Genomic DNA, 7,576 nt, shown 5'->3' with positions numbered 1-7,576 from the left:
TAAGGGGGGTAGACTTGTAACACCCCGAAAATGGGATTAGTAATCAAACTCCGTTAATACTGAAAGACGGGTGAAATACCGTTAGTGGTAAAATTTAACCCGAAAATATTAGGATTTAAAGGAATAATCCTAATACTAAATACAACGTGAATAAAAGCTTTTAAGGGAGTAAGTTTATAAAAAGTCCGAGTTAACGGGACTTAAAATAAAACAGGTTATAACTCCCATAACCCACTAAATAACTAGGAATATCAACCTAGTTAGTCTAGTGTTTTAAAATAAAGAGGGAACTTGATGTAGTAACCTTTATAAACCTGGGTAAAGTAGAGGGACTAAAATGGTTAAGATGAGAAAATGAGTTTTTATTAATTAAAACTAAAAACACCAAAACACACACCTTTGTGTGTGTTCTGGTCGTACAAAACACAGGAGCCAAGAAGGGCTCTCAAGCTCAAACCCTAACAAGCATAAAATCAACAAATTGAAGGGGTAAATCCAACCTAAATCGAAATCCAAGCACGAATTCATGATCACCTCGATGAAGGGATCATAAGGTATGCCAAATTTCATTATTTAGTTCCATCTTGAATTCTTGGTGAACATATGAAATCGAAAATTTGGCTTGCATGATTAAAGTTTGGATGAATTTAGGATGAAATCATGTCTAGGAGTAAACCCTAGTCAATAACTAGTTGAATTAGTGTTGAAATTATAAAGTTCATGATCATCCATTATGGGTGTTTAAATGGGTTTTGTAGAAACATGATGAACACTAGAACCATGATTGTCAAACTAGTGTTATTTAAACTTTATGAAGTTAATCTTGACATTTAACCATGAATTTGATGATCTTCTAGTAAAAGATGTTGAAATTGGCAAGATAGGTAGCCATAAGTTTGATTGTTAAATTCTATAAAAGAATGCCCATTAGGTGTTTGTTAAAATGCCTAAATAAGAAGTAAAGTGGTGAAATTAAAGTGAAACGCGTAATTGGCAAGCTTGACTAATCACATGAGATATGGGATAAAACGGGTTCTAATCATAATGTTGATTTGCCTTAATCGTGCATATTATATGATTAAAGGTAGTTGACTTTAGAAAGTCGAACTAACCTATGATGAAGTCGAATAGAAGTTTCGACATAAAGTCCGTAAGATGAACTAGTCATAATAATGATGACTAATCTAACCATCTTACGAATTATGATGCTAGTTTGACTCTTGACAAGCTAGATGGAGGCTTGGGGAAAGAAGCGGGTCAAACGGATCGTATACGCGGAAAAGAGCATAATCCGGATACTAGGTAAGTTAAAGCTTACACCTTTTATTAACAACTATTGGTTTTATAGATTATGAATAATCAAAAGTCATATTTGACTTATGATGTTTTGACCCGTCATGTGCGGTTCGGAACAAAAGACATTAATGATAAACCATGTTGAATGATTAAAAAGAGCTAATAAGATCATTTAGTCATGCAATGACTAATAAATAACGAGTTCTAAATGATTACCTTGTAAGGTAAATCAATACAATTAATAAGGGTTAAACGGTAAGGTGGTCACTAGTTGACGATAACCGTTAGTTTTGAAGGACACTTTATGGCGTAAGATATAAAGGGGTCAAAATGATCAAGAAATAGATTTATAAGGAAAATTGACCGAACGGTGTAAACCGGTACAAGTCATGTAGACGAGATGATGATAAATCCATCTCGCAAAAGTAAACGGTCATTTAGACCAAACGGGTCAAAAGGTGAAAATATCACCCTTTGACAATATCGACTAATGATTTGTCGAGTTGTATGATTACAGGAATAAATATCGATTGAATGTTGACATCGCTATTACTTAGCGGCTACTAAGGCAAGGTATCGAAACGGGTCAATATATTGATCCGAGCCAGGTTTGTATAATGATTCAACTCGTCATGTAGAACTTGAGGTTCTATAAGTGTTAGACAAGGATAAAATATAGATATTCGGTTATCATTAAGGTAAACCGAATAAATTGGGTCATGATTATGGTATTTTAGAAACATAATGGTTTCTAAACAAGATTATAGTTTTAAAAGTGAGATTTTGGTCGAACATGGCTTTAAAGGTCCTTCGTCGTAATAGGAGGGGTAAAAGTGACCAAAATGCCCTTATAAGTGAAATTAAGCAAACGATCCCTAAAGGTTGCTTAGAAATGAGTTTTGTAACCAAATAGATACTTGTATTAAGTATAAAAAGTGAAATATGTGAATCTTTGGGTCAAATGACTCTATATGAGTCTTTGCCGTAAAATGATAATCCGAGGGGTAAAACTCGGAATAAATAGATCTCCACATTAAATCCTCCACACATATAGTTGTGGTGGAAGATAAATTGATAAATAATATGGAAGTACAATGCTAGAAGTGAATGGGTATGAATTATGCGGTAAAAGTGCTTAAATACCCTTAACGGGTCAAAATAAGCTTCTAAGTCAAAACGGGTTAAAGAAGGTATACAAACCCGTTATTTTGAGCCTAATATAATAGGAGATATTGAAATTATGAAGTTCATGGGTTTAAAGATCAAATAGGCATGTTTGTTTGATAAAATCACGAACGGGTCAAAATTTGGTAAAAAGGGTAATAAGCCAAAGATTTAAAAGTCTTAAATTTTTGTTAATCCGGATGTCGGATTTTAACTCCATATGATGGAGAATTAAATTACGGATGCGTAGGAAAAAGAATCGTGTAAAACGGATTAAAAACGAGAGAGTTATGTCCGTTTCGGTAAGAACTAATGAAAAATAGACGTGCAGAGTTGACACGGGCGGGTGACTTTTTGACACGGCCGGGTGGCTGGGCTGTGAAAAATATACGTTAACTGACACGGCCGGGTGACTTTTTGACACGGCCGGGTGAAGGGGCTGAAAACAAAACAAAAATAATTTCTTGTTTTGTTACGTTAAGCACGGAACTTGTTTATACTCGATTATTAAAGTGTCAAAACTAATTATTTACATGGTTTTGACCGTAGGTGAAGATGGACCTAATCCGGATGAAGATCAAGCGGCGAGCAAGAACCGAACACACGTTAAATGAAGCTTCCGCGTAAAATCTTGATTTGTGTTGATATAAGTGAATTATGTAAACACTTATAAATTGTTTTTGAAATGTTGTAATCATTTGGGAATGTTGGTATAACAAGTTTTGTAAAGACACATTTTAGCATAAAAATTTGTATCTTTTATTAAAATATTAATAAAACCAGACGGGCGTTACACAATTCTTGATTCTTGTAATTCTTGTAAACCCTAGTTCTTCACATGATGGTTCTGTGTTTTTGATTGATGCTGATTATTGTGGTATGATGATGACTAGTTGTGTAATTGCTTGCTTGTTGTCAAGATATGTCTGATATGATGAAAGTGTTCATTGTTGATTTGGTTTCTGTAATGCATAGCAATGAATTAGGGTTTTCTTAATCGTGAAAACGTAACTGATACAATCACAATGAACTGGAATACTCGTATGTATGACTGACTGTTGTCTGAGTTTCTTTGTTATTAATCATGGTCCGACTTTTATATCATGAATGTTAGTCCGACCTTTTTGAATGACATGGGATATGTCCGAGCTTTGATAATAAAAGTGTTGTCCGACTTTTGCCTGGTAATGATGTCCGAACTTTTAGCATGGGATATCAAAAGGTCCGAGCTTTGTGAGTGTCACTTGGTCCGAGTTTTGGGCCATGCCCTTGGTCCGAATTTGTTGGGCCTTGGAGCCTGTGTCCGACTTTTTAAACAGGGAAGCCCCCCCCCCACCTTTTGTCCGAGTTTTTATATTAAGCAAGGGGAGGGGTCCGACTTTAATTTAGAGGAGGGGTGTCCGAGTTTTAAAAGGGACAAGCCTTTAGTCCGAATTTGTAAGGGGGTGTTACCCCTTGTCCGAGTTTTAAAAGGGCAAGGCCTTGTCCGACTTTATGTGATGATTAAATTGAAGCCATGAGTTGTATGTTAAATAATGTTGATCTGTGAAACTTTTATTGATAATGATGATGATTAAAGTTGATGAAAACACCTCCCCTCAACGAAAACATTATCCAACGAAAACATCTTGGGGTTTTCGGCCCAAGTGTTTTCGGCCCAAGGAGTTTTCGTCCAAGACTCTAGTGCACAACCTTGTTATGTTAAGTCTGTTAACCTGTTATGATTGTTAACACTGTTATGTCAAACATGTAACTCTTTTGGTTGTTAACCCTGTTAACTGATTTATACTGTTAGTTGTTAACTCACTTAGCTTATCGATTCCACTGGCGATTAACCTTGTCAAATTTGTAAACTCTATTAGACTTATTGAATCTGTTAAGAGATATGTATGTTACTTTGCTAAGCCACTAACTCCGTTAAACCTGTTAAGTTTATTAACGCTGTTAAATATGTTAAGTATGTTAACTATGTTAACTCTGTTATGATAACTATGTTATGTGAGTTAACTGTAATATGTTTCTGATTAACTCTGTTATGCATGTGAACTATGCAAAATGTATTAATCTAGTTAAGTGCGGATGATATTGTTAGATTAAATTGAGAAAGCCTTTATGTGAAACGTGGATTGTATGAATGTGATTAAATGACGTATGATGCATGATATCAGCTGTCAAACATACTCTGTGGTATTAATTGCATGTGAAACTTTACGAACTTGAACTGATTAAGTATACGTGCTTACTATAGGACTTGATTGATTAATTGCAGGCACATAGTTAAGCATACCGAGCAAACCAAGGTGAGTTCACACAGCCAAGGCATGGGGTTCCCAGGGTGGGAATGGGTTTGGATTATTTACTTGTACTTACCTAGCATATGGAACTTAATTATATGGTCCTCGGGTGAGGAAGGGTTATTGATAAGATACGACTAGACTAGTGATACTTATAGAACTGATCTTCGCACACACGCCGGGGTTGGCTGCGACAATATGACTGATCTTCGCACACATGCCAGGGTTGGCTGCGATAATATGACTAATCTTCGCACACATGCCTAGGAAGGCTGCGAACTATACGCTAAACTTCGCACATGTGCCGGGTGGCCGCGATACAAATATACCTAGTCTAGAATACATGGAAACTTTCCCTAATCTTCGCATACATGCCTAGAGGACCGCGATACGAACTAATACGATACATGACTTAATGAACGAACACAAAGCTTATTATACTATAACAATTACTGAACTATAAACTGTGAACTCGCTCAACTAGTTGTTGACTCTCTGCTGCATGCCTTGCAGGACCTTAGGTACATATGGAGCTTGCACAGGGAGGAGCAGGTCGTTGTGGAGCATGGATTCGTGGATGTTTTGTTACACTTTATAACACTTGAATTTATTACATACATTGGGTTTTCATATTATGATTCCGCTACTTAACTATGTTTGGTTTGAACATCAATTGTATTGAATTGGGTTTTACGAACTACTTGATTATTATATACTATGTTCAATATGATTGATGGCTTGATCCTGGTCATGTCACGCCTCCAAGCGGTGGTACTCCGCGTGTGGATTTTGGGGGTGTGACAAATATAATACTTGTAAACGAATTACATGTTTCTTGAGCGTTCAGTAGCCCGATCCGTAGAGCGGGTTAAAGATCAATAGACACATCACATTATTTATTCATTTATGCACTGACGGGTGTACGCCTACACCCCGTGCTCAGGTCGTGGCCATCTCGTAAGATGATGCCAAGGATATCCGGGACATGGTCATTAACCCCCCAAAGGCTTTAAGCAAACAAAACATTTCGAAATGAAGCATATCAATGATTTAATCTATATTCGATTAAAGATTCAATGCTGGACCAAGCGGTATTTTATATACCGTACCCCAAGCACCTATAAGGGAAATTAAGTTAAAAGTATTTACCTTTGCAAGTATCAATCACAAATAGCAAGTGCGTGTAGCTTTTACCGGGTCTCCTATTCTGGAACGAATGTTTATAATAACCTATTAGAATCCTAACGGGTCTTTAATTAAGCCTAAACTTAGACCGGTTAGTTTTAACAAAAGATACGGTTCGAACGCGTGATTAAGCGAAGACCGGAATAGAATTTGATTTAGACCCGACAAGTTTGAAGACTTGTTTAATATGGGTAATCTAACCACATTCTGGATTTCGAGGTAAAAACGACAAGGTTTGACCCGTTTCGGCTAATTTATGCAAACTAGTTACATAAACCGAACCGAACGTGCGAGAGGCGTAACGGGTAACCATAAGAGTCCTATACAGGTTTCCTAAGTCAATATGCTTTAAATATGTTGTGATATCAGTAGGATATCTCTCATTATGCCCAAAACGAGTTTAATCTCATAATACGCCCCGTAGGGGTATTTTGGTCATTTTAAAGATTATAAAAGGGATTAATTATAACTCTGAGACTAGGGTCTGGATACATTAGTAAAATAACTTATTTTAATGGATCTCATCAGTTGGTAATAAGTCTTATATGATAAAAATGGTTTTAAACCCATACTAGGGGTTTAATACGCGTAAAAAGTCATTTTAAGCGATTTCCGGGTTATACAGGAAATCTGAGTTTTCCAATCAGGTTATAAGGTTCAAATTACTTATTTATTATATGAAATCAGTAGCAATTGGATTGGCGTCAAAATACTATGTAGAACTCATTTTATAACCAAAAAGGGTATAATCGGTATTTACCGAATCAAGGTCATAACCTTAGGTTATGAGCAGGTTAAAAATAATTAAAAATCTTTAAAAATCCCAAAATATTATATTACATCAGTGTGTAAAAGGTTTGGTGTTGAAATTGGGTTTAGATAGGCTTTACGCTAAGTGCGCCGTTTAATTAACAAAAGATTTCTTAAATGCGCTATTTAGCATAACTCCTATTCTAGACCTCTAACTGACATGAAATTTCAGGGACATGTTTATAAATCAGTAGCAAAGATTATTGTCCTCTCACATTTCCAAAATTCTCGTTTTATGGTCAAAAGGGCATTATGGTCAACATTTAAGCATTTAACGGAAAGGTGCAAACGACTCGGACAAACAATGAACAAGTCACAAAGGGTTATACTATCATGTAACCTGGTCCTAAGGAAGTCCTAAGGCATTTCTAAACTCTACTAAAACGGGTCAGAACTGAAGTCAAAGCAAAAGTCAAAGTTTTGCGACTCTCGGTTCCGAACCGGGTTAAAACAGAAAATTGTCGGACCAAACAAGCTTAGACCAGTTCTTAGACTTATTACCAAGTTATATGAGTGATAAAATAGATTACACATCTTCTACATTCTTAATTACATGAAAATTTGCAATTTAAGCTTCTGTTGACTTTTTCTAAGCAACTTTGACACGACATTTGATCTGGTTAGAGTGGGAATCAGAGGGTGCCCTTTTGAGGGTTTAAAGCCCACATGATTACCAACTTATAACTACCTTTGATTCGGCTAATCACTGGACCATTAATGATTAATCGTTAAGTCAACCGTTAATTACGACGGTTTGACTTCTAAGCTATAACTAAGTAAAAACTCAACTTAGAAAGGCTAAGCATACTTACTGAAGTCCTATGCAC

The 7,576-nt window shown here is 36.0% G+C and overlaps 1 long non-coding RNA gene across 1 annotated transcript; it reads left to right on the top strand.

Moving 5' to 3' along the window:
• Positions 1 to 321: 321 nt before the first annotated feature.
• On the top strand, positions 322 to 3,258 carry LOC110896099. The gene is made up of 3 exons (XR_004873928.1): positions 322 to 554; positions 1,213 to 1,302; positions 1,814 to 3,258. It is a non-coding gene; the product is annotated as an uncharacterized LOC110896099 (long non-coding RNA).
• Positions 3,259 to 7,576: the final 4,318 nt, after the last annotated feature.

This window comes from Helianthus annuus, chromosome 12 (assembly GCF_002127325.2).
Source record: "Helianthus annuus cultivar XRQ/B chromosome 12, HanXRQr2.0-SUNRISE, whole genome shotgun sequence".
NCBI lineage: Eukaryota > Viridiplantae > Streptophyta > Magnoliopsida > Asterales > Asteraceae > Helianthus > Helianthus annuus.
This window is presented reverse-complemented; position numbering and strand designations above follow the sequence as displayed.